Raw genomic sequence first — 17,734 nt, forward strand, 5'->3', positions numbered from 1 at the left:
ACTTGGGGTAGAACACACTAAAAAACAAATGCATCACTAAGTTACATGGATTCTGACCAGTAACGAGACAACTGACGATCAGAGGATGTGTTCAAAGTGACCACCGCCAGCAACAATACTGCACATGTGATAACATTTCAACTGAGATGTCCAAGCAAGCTATAATAATACGGCGTTGCGTACCATAGAATGTGGCTGGTATGTTCTTGTAGACGTTGTCTTTCAGCTTTCCCCCAGAAAAGTGTACAGGGGTCAAATCTGGGAAATGGGCCGCCCTAGGTACCGGTCCTCTGCATCCAACCTAGTGATTTGCAAACAATTCATGAAGACAAGTAGCAGTACTTCGTGCACTATGGGCTGGACAGCCATCGTATTGGTGCCAAAGCTTCCTCCTAGTCTGCAGAGGAATGTCTTAATATCCTTGGAAGATGGTCTGGTAGGAGGCTGCGATACTTGTGCGCGTTTAGTGTTGTGTCCATGAAACAAAGGGCCTATCCCACACCACATGTTTACACCCCATGGACGCTGACGTTTCACCTGATGGAACAAACGGGGATGGTCAACAGACCAATAGTGCATGTTTGGGCGGTTTACCTGCTTATGGTTGGTAAATGTGGCTGCATCACTAAACAAGGTACACGAGTATCCTGTCTAAGGCCTATTTACAGAAGTTAACACAATTCTCATAATCGTTTCCATGCAGCTCTTGATGAAGAGAGATGTGATAGAAATGGAACCTTTGTCGATGGAGGACGTGTGGGACACTTGTGTAACTCATGCCAATTCCTCGTGCGATTGCACGGAGCTAAGGTGCGTGTCGACTGCAACAGCAACAAGAACATTACTTTCTCCGTCGCCACTTGTTTTTTCTGTTATATTGTCTAGGTGTTACACAATCACTTTCACGTAACTGGTTGAAGAGGTTGATAAATAACTGCCCAGAAGGTTGACATATAATGGGATATCTTGCCGCATACACTGTACGAGAACAAACTGCATTCCTCCTACACTCTCCATACGCCATGAGCGTTTCACCTATTATTGCGTTGGCAAATCCCATCGTCCACTCACGGGCTACTGCTTGGACTGTCACACATTAACTGATTAGCAAGTCGCAAAGCACTCATCGAACACACAAGTGCACTGTAAGTAAATGTAACAACAAGATACCTAGCAACAACACACTTTGAACGGCACAAACAAGGGCTGGCGTGGAAACGTTCAAAATACGATATCTCATAAATGAATCGCACTAGAACCCTGCAACTAACAGCATTGACATTATAATTTACCCTACTTTTATTCTGTTTTTGTCAATATGCATTGTTCCATTAAAAATCCGTATATAAACTAACAATACGATCCGTACCAGATCGGGTTGACGGAGGAGATAGAGAAGATCCAAAGAAGAGCGGCGCGTTTCGTCACAGGGTTATTTGGTAACCGTGATAGCGTTACGGAGATATTTAGGAAACTCAGGTGGCAGACTCTGCAAGAGAGGCGCTCTGCATCGCGGTGTAGCTTGCTCGCCAGGTTTCGAGAGGGTGCGTTTCTGGATGAGGTATCGAGTAATTGCTTCCCCCTACTTATACCTCCCGAGGAGATCACGAATGTAAAATTAGAGAGATTCGAGCGCGTACAGAGGCTTTCAGACAGTCATTCTTCCCGCGAACCATACGCGACTGGAACAGAAAAGAGAGGTAATGACCGTGGCACATAAAGTGCCCTCCGCCACACACCGTTGGGTGGCTTGCGGAGTATAAATGTAGATGTAGAAGATAGCCGTACTGTAGGTGCAACCACTGTTGAGAGGCCAGACAAACGTGTGGTTCCTGAAGAGGGGCAGCAGCCTTTTCAGTAGTAGCAGGGGCAACAGTCTGGATGATTGAGTTATATGGCCATGTAACACTAATCAAAACGGCCTTGCTGTGCTGGTACTGCGAACGGCTTAAAGCAAGGGGAAACTACGGCCATAATTTTTCCCGAGGGCATGCAGCTTTACTGTATGGATAAATGATGATGGCGTCCTCTTGGATAAAATATTCCGGAGGTAAAATAGTCCCCCATTCGGATCTCCGGGCGGGGACTACTCAGGAGGACGTTGTTCAAAAAATGGCTCTGAACACTATGGGACTTAACTGCTGAGGACGTTGTTATCTGGAGAGAGAAAACTGGCGTTCTACGGATCGGAGCGAGGAATGTCAGATCCCTTAATCGGGCAGGTAGGTTAGAAAATTTAATAAGGGAAATGGATAGGTTAAAGTTAGATATAGTGAGAATTAGTGAAGTTCGGTGGCAGGAGGAACAAGACTTTTGGTCAAGCGAATACAGGGTTATAAATACAAAATAAAATAGGGGTAATGCAGGAGTAGGTTTAATAATGAATAGGAAAATAGGAATGCGGGTAAGCTACTACAAACAGCATATTGAACGCATTATTGTGGCCAAGATAGATACGAAGCCCACGCCTGCCACAGTAGCACAAGTTTATATACCAACTAGCTCCGCAGATGACGAAGAGGTTGATGAAATGTATAATGAGATAAAAGAAATTATTCAGATAGTTAAGAGAGACGAAAATTTAATAGTTATGGGTGACTGGAACTCGATAGTAGGAAAAGGAAGAGAAGGAAACGTAGTAGGTGAATATGGAATGGGAGTAAGGAATGAAAGAGGAAGTCGCCTGGTAGAATTTTGCACAGAGCATAACTAATTCATAGGTAACACTTGGTTCAATTATCATGAAAGAAGGTTGTATGCATGGAAGAAGCTTGGAGATGCTGGAAAATATCAGATAGATTATATAATGGTAAGACAGAGATTCAGGAACCAGATTTTAAATTGTAAGACATTTCCAGGGGCAGATGTGGACTCTGACCACAATCTATTGGTTATGAACTATAGATTAAAACTGAAGAAATTGCAAAAAGGTGGGAAATTGAGGAGATGGGACCTGGATAAATTGAAAGAACCAAAGGCTGTAGACAGCTTCAGGGCGAGCATTAGGGAACGATTGACAAGAATGGGGGAAAGAAATACAGTAGAAGAAGAATCGGTAGCTTTGAGAGACTAAATAGTGAAGATAGCAGAGGAACAAGTAGGTAAAAAGACGAAGGCTAATAGAAATCCTTGGGTAACAGAAGAGATATTGAATTTAATTCATGAAAGGATAAAATACAAAAATGCAGCAAATGAAGCAGGCAAAAAGGAATACGAAAGTCTCAAAAATGAGATCGATAGGAAGTGCAAAATGGCTAAGCAGAGATGGCTAAAGGACAAATGTAAGGATGTAGAGGCGCATACCACTAGGGGTAATGTAGATACTGCCTATAGGAAAATTAATGAGACCTTTGGAGAAAAGATAACCACTTGAACGAATATTAAGAACTCAAATGGAAACCCAGTACTAAGCAAAGAAGGGAAAGCAGAAAGGTGGAAGGAGTATATAGAGGGCCTATACAAGGGCGATGTTCTTGAGGACAATATTATAGAAATGGAAGAGAATGTAGATGAAGATGAAATAGGAGATATGATACTGCGTGAAGAGTTTGACAGAGCACTGAAAGACCTAAGTCGAAACAAGGCCCCGGGAGCAGACAACATCCCATTAGAACTAATGACAGCCTTGGGAGAGCCAGGCCTAACAAAACTCTACCATCTGGTGAGCAAGATGTATGAGACAGGCGAAATACCCTCAGACTTCAAGAAGAATATAATAATTCCCATCCCAAGGAAACTAGGTGTTGATAGATGTGAAAATTACCGAACTATCAGTTTAATAAGCCACGGCTGCAAAATACTAACACGAATTCTTTACAGACGAATGGAAAAACTGGTAGAAGCTAACCTCGGGGAAGATCAGTTTGGATTCCGTGGAAATGTTGGAACATGTGAGGCAATACTAACCCTACGACTTATCTTAGAAGAAAGATTAAGAAAAGGCAAACCTACGTTTCTAGCATTTGTAGACTTAGAGAAAGCTTTTGTCAATATTGATTGGAATACTCTCTTTCAAGTTCTGAAGGTGACAGGGGTAAAATACAGGGAGCGAAAGGCTATTTACAATTTGTACAGAAACCAGATGGTAGTTATAAGAGTCGAGGGGCATGAAAAGGAAGCAGTGGTTGGGAAGGGTGTGAGACAAGGCTGTAGCCTCTCCCCTATATTATTCAATCTGTATATTGAGCAAGCAGTAAAGGAAACAAAAGAAAAATTCGGAGTAGTCATTAAAATCCATGGAGAAGAAATAAAAACTTTGAGGTTCGCCGATGACGTTGTAATTCTGACAGAGACAGCAAAGGCCCTGGAAGAGCAGTTGAACGGAATGGACAGTGTCTTGAAAGGAGGATATAAGATGAACATCAACAAAAGCAAAAGGAGGATAATAGAATGTAGTCAAATTAAATCGTGTGATGCTGCCGGAATTAGATTAGGAAATGAGACACTTAAAGTAGGAAAGGAGTTTTGCTATTTGGGGAGCAAAATATCTGATGGTGGTTGTAGTAGAGAGGATATAAAATGTAGACTGGCAATGGCAAGGAAAACGTTTCTGAAGAAGAGAAATTTGTTATCATCGAGTATAGATTTAAGTGTCAGGAAGTCGTTTCTGAAAGTATTTGTATGGAGTGAAACATGGACGATACATAGTTCAGACAAGAAGAGAATAGATGGTTTCGTAATGTGGTGCTACAGAAGAATGCTGAAGATTAGATGGGTAGATCACATAATTAATGGGGAGGTATTGAATAGAATTGGCGAGCAGAGAAATTTGTGGCGCAACTTGTCTAGAAGAAGGGATCAGTTGGTAGGGCATATTCTGAGGCATCAAAGGAATACCAATTTAGTATTGGAGGGCAGTGTGGAGGGTAAAAATCGTAGAGGGAGACCAAGAGATGAATACACTAAACAGATTCAGAAGGATGTAGGTTGCAGTAAGTACTGGGAGATGAAGAAGCTTGCACAGGATAGAGTAACATGGAGAGCTGCATCAAACCAATCTCTGGACTGAAGACCACAACAACAACATGTAAATTTTATTTAAGAATACACTTACCCTCTCCATGAGGTATTCAAAAATGTATCTCAGTGTTTCATTTTTGTCAGTAAAACGTTGATGTGCAAACGATAAAGAGTGCACAGATTGTGAAGAAACCGAGCTGGTTACTGCCTTGATTGTATTGCTGTACTAAAGGTGTGGGTTTTTGTATGATTTCCGACTCATGTAAACGTAGGTACTCCTCTTTTGGCAGTAGATGCAGAGATAAAGCTTTATCAAAAATCTTTTAAAACTTACTATTTTTTTTCCTTCCCACTCCTAGAGAAGTCTGTTAGGTACACTCAACACGAAACCAGCAAGTCTATTTGTCTGTCTCTCTGTCTGTCTGTCTGTCTCTCTCTCTCTCTCTCTCTCTCTCTCTCTCTCTCTCTCTCTCTCTCTCTCTCTCCCTCTCTCTGTATGTCTGTCTGTCTCTGACCCTCTCTCTGTCTGTCTATCTCTCTGTCTGTCTCTCTGTCTGTTTCTCTCTGTCTGTCTGTCTCTCTCTAACTCTCATCAGTATAGATGAGACGAGCAGAGATAGCTCCCGCACTGGGCTTTCTCTGTCTTGCAGCAAATGGCGTCCTGCACTAATGCCCTTAACATTTGTACTGTATGCGTATGTGTGTGGGTGTGTTACTGTTGAAAAAGCTCAAGAGCTTAGAATGTTGGTATTTCCTTTAATATGACACAAAAAGTCAAGGTTTTGTTTTTAATGTTGTGAGATGAAATTTAATGACAAACCAGACAGCACATACATCTACGTGAGATGAAATTTAGTGACAAGGGAGAGAGAGAGGAAAAATGAAATTTAAATGATAAGGCGGTATGGAGGAGCAATCTGTTATAGTTTTGGGAAATTTTATATAGTTTTGGGAGAATTGGCTCGAATTTTGGGAAAAACTGTTCTAATTTTGGGGAAATTTGTTATTTTTTTAGGACAATGGAGGAGCAATCTGTTATAGTTTTGGGAAATTTTATATAGTTTTGGGAGAATTGGCTCGAATTTTGGGAAAAACTGTTCTAATTTTGGGGAAATTTGTTATTGTTTTAGGACAATTTGCTACAATTTAGAGTTAATTTATTACAGTTTGGGGTGACCTGTTACAGTTTGTAGGGAGGCTGGTTGTTAAAGTTTTGCTGACTATGATTCTACACTGATCATAATTCTCTCCATTCACCAACATTCAATCTATTGACCATTAATTTCCATTGATCATTATTCTTTCCACTGAAGTTCATTTTCTTAAATGGTGACATGTACCTTTAAATGGTGACCATTTCTCTTTTATTGAAAGGTAGCCCATTTTCTTAAATGGTGATCTATTTCTTTAAACGGTGAGCAGTTTCTTTAAATGATGATGGACGTCGGAGGGGGGATGGGGGGGGGGGTTGGTGAGCACCTAGGTGAAATGATTATTTCTTTGCGTGAGAGGGATCACATGGGTTAGGAGTACAGTATTTGATGCGTGTGTGTTGGGGGGATTATATATGCAAACCAGAGGCAGGGAGAGAGAGAGTGTGTTGGGGGGATTATATATGCAAACCAGAGGCAGGGAGAGAGAGAGAGAGAGAGAGAGAGAGAGAGAGAGAAGGTCACTTTGTATGAGAGATCACATGTGTGTAAGAAGTACAGGGGAGGGAGGAGTGGGATATGAAGCACAACTGGGCTAGTTACAGAGATACATATGTGTATGTAATTATCGTTAACTTTCCCAGAAATAATGTGACTTGGGACAATTTTACACCTCATTTTCGTATTTCACTATGATCGGCTGGGAAGTGGGGGAAGTTGTAAATTCCCCATTAGCAAAACTGGGATACTCTCATCATGTTGGAGCTTTTAATTTACCATCAATTTTTAAATTTCTCACCACTGTCATCTTTGATTTTTTAAATATTATAACATTTTTTTAAAATTTTCTAGTATCCAACATCTTTGATTATTAAATTTCGTGCCATTTTGTATGCAGGACAATTCACAAGTTTGAATTTCCCGCCTAATTTTGATTTCCCACCGTCTGCCATCTTGGATTTTTTAGTATCCTGCGAATATAGCACCACGACTGGGGCGCAGACTAGCAGCAAAATCTTGAGCTATGAGTTAAAATTGTTATAGATATAGCCTACTACTATCGAGTAATGTCTTAATATGTACCACCAACGGATGGGTCAGTACCAGTTTGGAATTTAATGCTGGACGTTGACGCAACGTCTGGTGATCAGGGACTTCACACAATAACGCCATTGCCGCAAGGTAAACGGAAAGCAGCTAACAGCACGTGGCATACCTACAATGCTATCCACCCAGGTACTGACCACGACCAACTTTCTTTAACTTCAGTGATCTGGTCAGGACTGGTGTATTCAACACAGCAAGGCTGTTAGCGGTCAGTGAGAGATTGAAAAGGAGCTTTTGACTCAACTGTAATTTCACACAGGACCAGAATTTTACGGGGTCTCTGAAAGATGGTGAAAGTTGTATGTGTCAGTCTTTTTATGGATGCATAAATTTCTGCTAACTTTTTCTTATCGAAATTTTCGCGCTTTTTTTTAAACTGAAGCGTAACAATCTCTATTAGCTTAGGATTTTCCGAATTTTCTTATTACACCACAGTGGGTGTTTTCCGTCCTTTATTCACTTACTCAGCACGTACGTTTCCAGATTGCATTATACATTTGGTTTAAACTTTGCCTATAATTCCTCTGTGTCCATCAACTTGGAACTAAATAATGTCAATTCGTTGTCTAAGTAGTAAGCTAACAACTGCGTATTATGCTCATTCCATCATAAAAACTCTTCTAGACTTCTTGGTGGATTTGTTTTCAGAAACCATTATCACTATGATGAAATCATGATCAGTAATCCCCCGTCTCTATACTGATCCCGACGATATGGTCTGCCCTGTTTGTAGCTGCGGGGTCTAACATATTTCCATCGGATGTAGGTTACTGAATTAGCTTCTCAAGACAGTTTACGGAAAATGTGTTCAGAACTACTACTCTAGACTGTCTGTCTGTCTGTACCACTTGCAATGATCCATAGACGCCCCAGTCTACACTCGATAGATTAATCACCTCCATCTATTACTGCTTGGTCGGGGTGTTTCTACACTACTGAGTGTAGGTTTTCTTTAAATGATTCTACAACTATTACTGTGGAACTGTGTGGCCGTAAAAGCATCTGATGTTTAACCTTAGTTCACCTTGGCCGGTTACCTAAGTCCAGATAAAAGTCAGAATCAATTTCGACCACGATAAACAGTATACACTTGCGGAAAAAAAATCGCAGCACCAAGAAGGAGTTATGCGACATAAAAGAAAGTAGCCAGGCATCTTCATACATCTAAAAGATGATTTTATTCGAATTTCTATCCAGTCGCATAAGAGTCGCGCTAGCAATACCACTATGAGACCGCAAATCAGGTTTGCTTTAAATTCATCTGTAACGTGAGTATTAGTTGCCTTTTAGACTGGACGTGGTGAGTTCGTGTTAGTCCAGAATGCCTTTGAGGCGACAAAGATGCCATTGTTAACACCTCACCGAGTTTAAGCGAGTCCGTGTAATAGGCTACAAAAAGCTGGATTCCTTCTGCGATATTGCAGACAGACTTGGCAGGTATGTAGTCACTGTACACGATTGCTTGCACTGGAGGTCACAAGAATGTAGGGTCACAAGAAGAACGTGCTCTAGACGGCCACTTGTCAATGCCGAGAGGTAAGACCATCGTGCTTGGCATATGGCTCTGGCGCATCGTACTGCATCTGGAGCAGCAATTTGATCAGCAGTTGGCACCACAGTGACAACGAACTATTAAAAATCGATTACTTCAAGGACAGATCTGAGCCAGACATCTTGTAGCGTGCATTCCACTGGCCTCAAACCAATCCCATTCGCTACTTCTGTGGTGTCAAGCGAGAGCTTATTGGAGGGCACGGTGCAGGTCTGTTGCGTTTTGTGATGAAAGCTAGTCCTGTCTCTGTGTCACTGATGGAGGTGTGTTGGTTAGAAGAAGTCCAGTTGACGGCCTGTAACCGACCTGTCTGTATGCTGGACACATTGGACCTACATCTGTAACTGTAGTCTGGGATGCGATTATGTATGTCAGCAGGAGCACTCTTTGTGGTTATCCCACGCACCCTGACTGCAAATCTATACGTCAGTCTGGTGACTTTACCTGTTGCGCTGCCATTAATGAACAGCATTTCAGGGGATGTTTTCCAACAGGATAACGCTCCCCCCACACCGCTGTTGTAACCCGACATGCTCTACAATGTTGAAGTGTTCAAATGGTTCAAATGGCTCTGAGCACTATGGGACTTAATTGCTAAGGTCATTAGTCCCCTAAAACTTAGAACTACTTAAACCTAACTAACCTAAGGACATCACACACATCCATGCCCGAGGCAGGATTCGAACCTGCGACCGTAGCGGTCGCGCGGTTCCAGACTGGAGCGCCTAGAACCGCTCGGCCACACACGCCGGCTGTTGAAGTGTTGCCCTGGCCTGTTTGATCACCAGATCAGTCTCCAATCGAGCACACGTGAGACATCACCGGGTGACAACTCCAGTGTCATTAGCAATCAGCATTAACCATCATTGTACTGGTCGACCAAGCGCAGCACACTTGGAACTCCATCCCACAAACTGACGACCGGCACCTGTTCCAACAGAATGCATGCACGTTTGCATGCTTGCGTTCAACATTCTGGCGGTTGTATAGGTTATTAATGTACCAGCATTTTATACAGGGCGTTACAAAAAGATATGGCCAAACTTTCAGGAAACATTCCTCACGCACAAATAAAGAAAAGATGTTATGTGGACATGTGTCGGGAAACGCTTAATTTCCATGTTAAAGCTCATTTTAGTTTCGTCAGTATGTACTGTACTTCCTCGATTCAACGCCAGTTGGCCCAATTGAAGGAAGGTAATGTTGACTTCGGTGCTTGTGTTGACATGCGACTCATTGCTCTACAGTACTAGCATGAAGCACATCAGTACGTAGCATCAACAGGTTAGTGTTCATCACGAATGTGGTTTTGCAGTCAGTGCAATGTTTACAAATGCGGAGTTGGCAGATGCCGATTTGATGTATGGATTAGCACGGGCCAATAGCCGTGACACGGTACGTTTGTATCGAGACAGATTTCCAGAACGAAGGTGTCCCGACAGGAAGACGTTCGAAGCAATTGATCGGCGTCTTAGGGAGCACGGAACATTCCAGCCTATGACTCGCGCCTGGAGAATACCTAGAACGACGAGGACACCTGTAATGGACGAGGCAATTCTTCGTGCAGCTGACGATAACACTAATGTCAGCGTCAGAGAAGTTGTTGCTGTACAAGGTAACGTTGACCACGTCACTGTATGGAGAGTGCTACGGGAGAACCAGTTGTTTCCGTACCATGTACAGCGTGTGCAGGCACTATCAGCAGCTGACTGGTCTCCACGGGTACACTTCTGCGAATGGTTCATCCAACAATGTGTCAATCCTCATTTCAGTGCAAATGTTCTCTTTACGGATGAGGCTCCATTCCAACGTGATCAAATTGTAAATTTTCACAATCAACATGTGTGGGATGTCGAGAATCCGCACGCAATCGCGTCATCAACACAGATTTTCTGTGAACGTTTGGGCAGGCATTGTTGGTGATGTGTTGATTGGGCCCCATGTTCTCCACCTACGCTCAATGGAGCACGTTTTCATGATTTCATACGGGAAATATACCTATGCTGCTAGAACATGTGCCTTTACAAGTACGACACAACATGTGGTTCATGCACGATGGAGCTCCTGCACATTTCAGTCGAAGTGTTCGTACGCTTCTCAACAACTGATTCGGTGACCGATGGATTGGTGTAGGCGGACCAATTCCATGGCCTCCACGCTCTCCTGACCTCAACCCTCTTGACTTTCATTTATGGGGGCATTTGAAAGCTCTTGTCTACGCAACCCCGGTACCAAATGTAGAGACTCTTCGTGCTCGTATTGTGGACGGCTGTGATACAATACGCTATTCTCCAGGGCTGCATCAGTGCATCAGGGATTCCATGCGACGGAGGGTGGATGCATGTATCCTCGCTAACGGAGGACATTTTGAACATTTCCTGTAACAAATTGTTTGAAGTCACGCTGGTACGTTCTGTTGCTGTGTATTTCCATTCCATGATTAATGTGATTTGAAGAGAAGAAATAAAATGAGCTCTAACATGGAAAGTAAGCGTTTCCGGACACATGTCCACATAACATATTTTCTTTCTTTGTGTGTGAGGAATGTTTCCTGAAAGTTTGGCCGTACCTTTTTTGTAACACCCTGTATTTGCAGTCGCTTGTCTCGCACTTTCATTAATCTGTTATCCTGCAACGTTAGTCACTTAAATATGTTCCCTAGACAAAGTATTCCCGAAATTTCCTTACTCTACATTAATTCTTTTTTGGTATTGTGATATTTTTCTGTTGGCGTATTTTTGTCGACAGCAATGAACACACCACCTCTTGTGGCGTGTAACATGTCTTTATGATATGTGTTCCATGCCTCGTTAAATTTGTAAGAACTTTCTACTTCAGGTTTGATTCGGCTGTCGATTCGAGGTGTAATTTTAGTGTGACAGCGTTCCTGGAAGTCAGTAAATTCAGGGACTTGGTTACGAATGCTTCGGCAGTTTACTGGCAAAATCTTAACATTCGAAGTATCTTCACTCTATACGCGTGTCGACTGGAAATCGTTTATCAGAGGACCTCAAACATCGCCTGGCCTAAAAAACCGCCACATGCACTTTACAAGTACGCTGCCCTCTCTGTGTAGCGCACCACTGACCTGTCAAGGGTATTCCTGCTGTTCTCTACCCATGACTGAGGTCCAGAAATCTGCAGCCACGGTCATATAGAATCGACAAAGGCTCTCGATCCACTCGGCTACAAACCGAAGTTTCACCATCAATTCTGGATACGATATTGCAGATTGTATGTTCACCCTGCACCCTGAGAGTGTGGCCAGCTGTCTTCACCACTTTCGCTAGCCGTACGTGCAGTCTGAGGATGGCCTCAGAACACAAGTGACTGGCGAATGCGCCACGCCATTTTCCTAAGGGGCGCCTCAACGCACCTAACACTGGAGCTCCTGATAACTGGCAATCCTCTGCCCCCATGTACCTGCTCCAATCCTGATGAAGGAGCAGCTCTTGTCCATTCCTATGGCAAATGGGCGAGGCCTTACGGCCAGTGAATAAAATAAATGGCAGGCTCTGACTCGTTAACTGCAGCTACTGTTTCGGACGGGGTTTTACCCGAAATTTCATTCCGTTTAACTGCGAAAGTTTGGCAGATATACGTTCGTCATTCCTTTCCTGATCCAGCGACCTACCTTGAGTTGATCCAACATTGTGCGGCCGACAATCCTCTTCATAACGATTACAATCTTCCCTTCGCTGATTGTAATCTACGAGGGACAGTCAAATGAAACTCGAACACCTGCAAAAACACGGGACCTTTGAATGGTTCCACTCGAAAGTAATACACGCATTAAGACGTTTACCTCACTGGGAGATGAAACGATCAATTCCTGTTTCGCAGCCGGCCGGTGTGGCCGTGCGGTTAAAGGCGCTTCAGTCTGGAACCGCGTGACCGCTACGGTCGCAGGTTCGAATCCTGCCTCGGGCATGGATGTGTGTGATGTCCTTAGGTTAGTTAGGTTTAATTAGTTCTAAGTTCTAGGCGACTGATGACCTCAGAAGTTAAGTCGCATAGTGCTCAGAGCCATTTGAACCAGCCTGTTTCGTAGAACCCAGTCAGCAACAACTATACCTACTCCTGCACTTCCTCATCGGACTGAAACCGATGTCCACGCATGTCAATCATCAAACAAATCGCTGAAACTTAGCCTTCGTCGAATTGACAGCGTGGAGGTGGGCATTATATCGCTTCAGGATGATTCTGTCCGACAGCATTACGACAGACCGAGGATAAACACAAAGCCAACAGTAGAAACATTGCACATCTCTCCCCCCAAAGAAACCCAAACTTTTCACACAAGTTCCGGTAACGTTATGACGTCCTTCTTCTTCGACTGCATGGGCCCTCTGCTCGTCGAGTTCCTAGAGCATGGAACGACAATCCGTGCGCAGCGCTACGAAGAAGTTTTGCAGAATCAGTGACACGCCACCAAATCTAAACGCTCTGGGTCCCTGTCGGGCGGAATCATCCTGTTGCACGATAACTCCAGTCCCCACACTGACAATCAGCGGTTTGGTTGGGGAACACTGCAACATCTTCCGTGCAGTCCGGATCTTTCATTGTGTGATTTTCACATCTTTGAGAACCCGAAGAAAAATATCCGTGGACGTCGGTTTCGGTCGAATGAGCAAGTGCAAGAATGGGCGCGGTTGTAGATCCGTCAGCGGCCGACCGGGTTCTACGAAACAGGAGTTTAATCATCTCGTCTCTCCGTAGAATAAATGTCTTAATCCGTGTGATGATTGCTTTTGAATGGAACCATTCCATGGTCCAGTTGTGGCTGGTGTTCGGTGATAATTTGACTGCCGCTTCTATCAAAACAGATTGGGTGGCCCGTTATTACTCTGAAACAAGCTTTTCGATTTCTTCTACCGAAATTCCCTGCATTATGTTATCTCCCTTCTTGATCATTATCTTCCATATTTGATATCTGACACAATTTTTCAGTGTCACTGTATAAGACAAAGGCAAATTACAGTGAAGGGCCGAAGAAACTGGTATAGGCGTATTCATATACAGAGATATGTAAACAGGCAGGATGCGGCTCTGAGGTCACCAACGCCTATACAAGACAACAAGTGTCTGGCGCAGTTGTTATGTCGGTTACTGATGCTATAATGGTATGTAATCAGGATTTAAGTGAATTTGAACATGGTACTACAGTCGGAGCACGAGCGATGGGTCGCAGTATCTCCGAGGTAGTGATGAAGTGGGGATTTTGCTGCACGACACATTTCACAAGTGTACTGTGAACATCAGAAATCTGGTAAAACATCAGTTCTCGACATCGCTGTGGCCGGAAAAATATCCTGTAAGAACGGGACCAACGACGACTGAAGAGAATCTTTCAACGCGACAGAAGTGCAACCCTTCCGAAAATTGGTGCAGATTTGAATGCTGGGCCATCAACAAGTGTCTGCGTGCGAAACATTTAATGAAACATCAACAATATGGGCTTTCGGAGCCGAAGGCTCACTCGTGTACCCTTTATGACTGCACGACACGCCTGGGTCCGTCAACACCGACGCTGGACTGTTGATGACGGGAAACATGTTGCCTGGTCGGACGAGTCTCGTTTCAAATTGTATCGCGCTGATGGATGTATACGGGTATGGAGACAACCTCATGAATTAATGGACTCTGCATGTCAGCAGGGGACTGTTCAAGCTGATGAGGCTTTGTAAGGGTGTGGAGCGTGTGCGGTTAGAGTGATACGGGACTCCTGATAGATCTAGATACGACTCTGACAGGTGACACGTACGTAAGGATCCTGTCTGATCACCTGTATCCATTCATGTCCATTGTGCATTCTGACGGAGTAGGGCAATTCCAGCAGGACAATGCGACACCCCACAAGTTCAGAATTGCTACAGAGTTGCTCCAGGAACACTCTTCTGAGTTTAAACACTTCCACTGGCCTCCGAAGTCCCCAGATATGAACATTATTGAACATATAGGGGATGCCTTGCAACGTGCTGTTCAGAAGAGATTTCCACCCCCTCGTACGCTAACAGATTCATGGACAGCCTTGCAGGACTCACGGTGTCAGTTCTCTCCAGCACTACTTCAGACATTAGTCGAATCCATGCCACGTCGTGTTGCGGCTCTTGTGCGTGCTCGCGGGGGCCCTACGCGATATTGGGCGGGTGTACTAGTTTCTTTGACTCTTCAGGGTATATGGTCCCAGGACCAAGGGCACATCGCAGCTGGCCCAGCTAGGGGAGCAGTACCAGCCAGCTAGGTACGAAGACGAACAATGTGACTGAAAATGGGGAAAATCCCAGGAGCTGGGCAGTTGTCACTCGCTTAGTAGAATGCGGAATACAACAACAATGGCGGACTTTGAGGCAATCTGAAAGATGGCTAAGTTGAATCTCTTGGAAATTCAAAAATAAATCACAGTTGCATAATAAAGCAAATCTGAATATATTGGCGATCTCAGCTAAATGCTGCATCCAATGACATAAAAATTCTTTCAACATCTTTAAAAGTACAGAAGTTAATGTTCTACAGTGACTTAATTTTTCACACTGAACCTCTCAATTTACAACTTGTATGTGATTTCAATAAACTATATTCCAGATGATAGCACTGGACTACAGTTACCATCCCTGAAAGCTACGCATCTGTCTTATTTATTGGTTTATAATGCCTTTTACATCATTTTGATTACTCAAATGATGTAAATCGTATTCTCCACAGTAACAAAGCAAATAAATGGAGTTGGACTATCTCGTATCTTGTCACACTTGCGTGTTTGTTTAATGACTGTGTTGATATTTTTGCCAGATACTTATTTAACTGCTAACTGCAATACCTAACACAAACTCATGGTAATTTAAGAAGTGATCAGATACACGTATTAGCTGACACCACTACCGTAAGGAGTGAAAAAGAAGCTTCTATTAAACAGACATAAATGATTGTTTACACACTATTTAACAACATTCTGTTGCCATTTAACGTCATTGCACTTGTGCAAGAATGCTGACTCATTTATTTATGAACAAATCTAGATTTGTAATTCTTGTGTATGGTCTGAGTGTAACCGAATTTTTATCATTTCTTTACTGAAATACTGATGTAATATATTTTTTGTTAGTGCATGATGTTGTCAAGTGGAGTCAAAGCATGTCTGTCAAAATATAAGAGCGATGTATTTTTGGTGGGGATGGCCTTCAGCCAATAGAAAAACAAACAGTGGCGTAACACCACTGGAGTCAAGTAGAGACAGACGTTTTTACGGGTGGTGCATTGAAGGAAGCGATTCCCGGACTGTGGCATGTAAGCTCAGGAAGAAAGCAGACATGCCTGTGATATACTGCATCACTTTGTCATGTGAGTGATTGACCCTGGACGCTGAGCGGCCGCTAGTGCTCTAACGTGTTTCGATTGCATTATCTACTTGAGAATAGACAGAATATGAATTTCTACTCGTTATCTTGTATCTATTAATTTCTAATCATCGTGTTGAATTCTAAATTCTTTTGAGCTGATAAATATTTCGTATCGTGATCACGAAATATGTGTGTTTCAGATGACTGTTCTGCTTGAGGATTCTTCTGCGATTCTCGTAACGCTTTCATTGCAAATTTATTTGATAACGTTATTTCCTGTTTGTATTTTAAGTGGATATCGTAGGTCCACTTTCTGTTTAGTTGAGATATACTTTCGCCAGTAAATATCATTCAACATAATTTTCTGCCGTCTATATTAATTACAGACGTTAGGCTAGGACCCTTTTATTAAATTGCTCGTTTATATTTTATTTTATATTTCTGTGCGTGTATTAATTCGCATTTCTAGCCAATGCATAGACTGTTTGACTGCACGATCACAGCCGCAGATTATTATCTACAGCGCGTTCGCAGCTGGGGACCGTAACAGACGTGTGCGGTTCGACTCTTGTGACGTCATCGAGATATTCCTTCTAAACAAAACTACGCATCGCCCAATTAAAGTCGCAACTGGTTTGCTGGTATAGGATGCTGTTTAGGGAGAGGTACTTAGCAGGAAACCGATAGAAACGTCGCAGCACACAGAGAAGGCATAAAATGCAGCACCATGTAGTGTTATACTAGTATGTCTCTTTCGTCTCTGGTACCATACTCATTACTCAGAAACCTAAGATTCACGACAGTGGCACACAGAACATGCGCACCAGATTTCATGCTACCTGCGCGTGGGTTCGGCAACGGCCTTGCCGCAGTGGGTACATCGGTTCCCGTCAGATCACCGAAATTAAGCGCTGTCGGGCGTGGCCGGCACTTGGATGGGTGACCATCCGGGCCGCCATGAGCTGTTGCCATTTTTCGGGGTGCACTCAGCCTCGTGATGCCAATTGAGGAGCTACTCGACCGAATAGTAGCGGCTCCGGTCAAAGAAAACCATCATAAAGACCGGGAGAGCGGTGTGCTGACCACACGCCCCTCCTGTCCGCATCCTCATTTGAGGATGATACGGCGGTCGGATGGTCCCGATGGGCCACTTGTGGCCTGAAGACGGAGTGCTTTTTTTGTGCGTGGGTTCACAGGCATGTGCCTTGAGTGTGACGATCATCAGGCGCAACACTGAGGCGTTATCAGATGTAGATACAGAGATATCACCTCCGCAATCATAGTAATTTATCTTACTGAACGAATCGCACTTGAAACGTTTTCGAGTACTTCAGTACATTCCTTTTATTTGCAAAAAAAAATGCACCACCAACGACGCGGGAGCACCGACAATGGAAGCAGGAAAGTAAATTGCAAGTCCGGTGACTTCTCACACAGAGCCATACTTAGGAATAAAAAAGATTTATCATGCTATGCTCGTTATTTTCGTTATTCACTTGGTCGTTCTACTAGAAGAGGACCTTCTTAAGGTTGACTCTTTCAGTGGAATATATTAGTGGTACCTTGAAAAGTTTGCTTTTTAGAAAGGCAACAGATGTGTAAGTTCTGCGATTAGCAAAGACAAT

General features: G+C 43.4%; 1 pseudogene; it reads left to right on the top strand.

The window, feature by feature from the left end:
* The first annotated feature begins 16,962 nt into the window (after positions 1-16,962).
* LOC126207380 (5S ribosomal RNA) lies at positions 16,963-17,080 on the top strand (annotated as a pseudogene).
* The last annotated feature ends 654 nt before the right edge of the window (positions 17,081-17,734 follow it).

This window comes from Schistocerca nitens, chromosome 1, assembly GCF_023898315.1.
Source record: "Schistocerca nitens isolate TAMUIC-IGC-003100 chromosome 1, iqSchNite1.1, whole genome shotgun sequence".
Lineage (NCBI taxonomy): Eukaryota > Metazoa > Arthropoda > Insecta > Orthoptera > Acrididae > Schistocerca > Schistocerca nitens.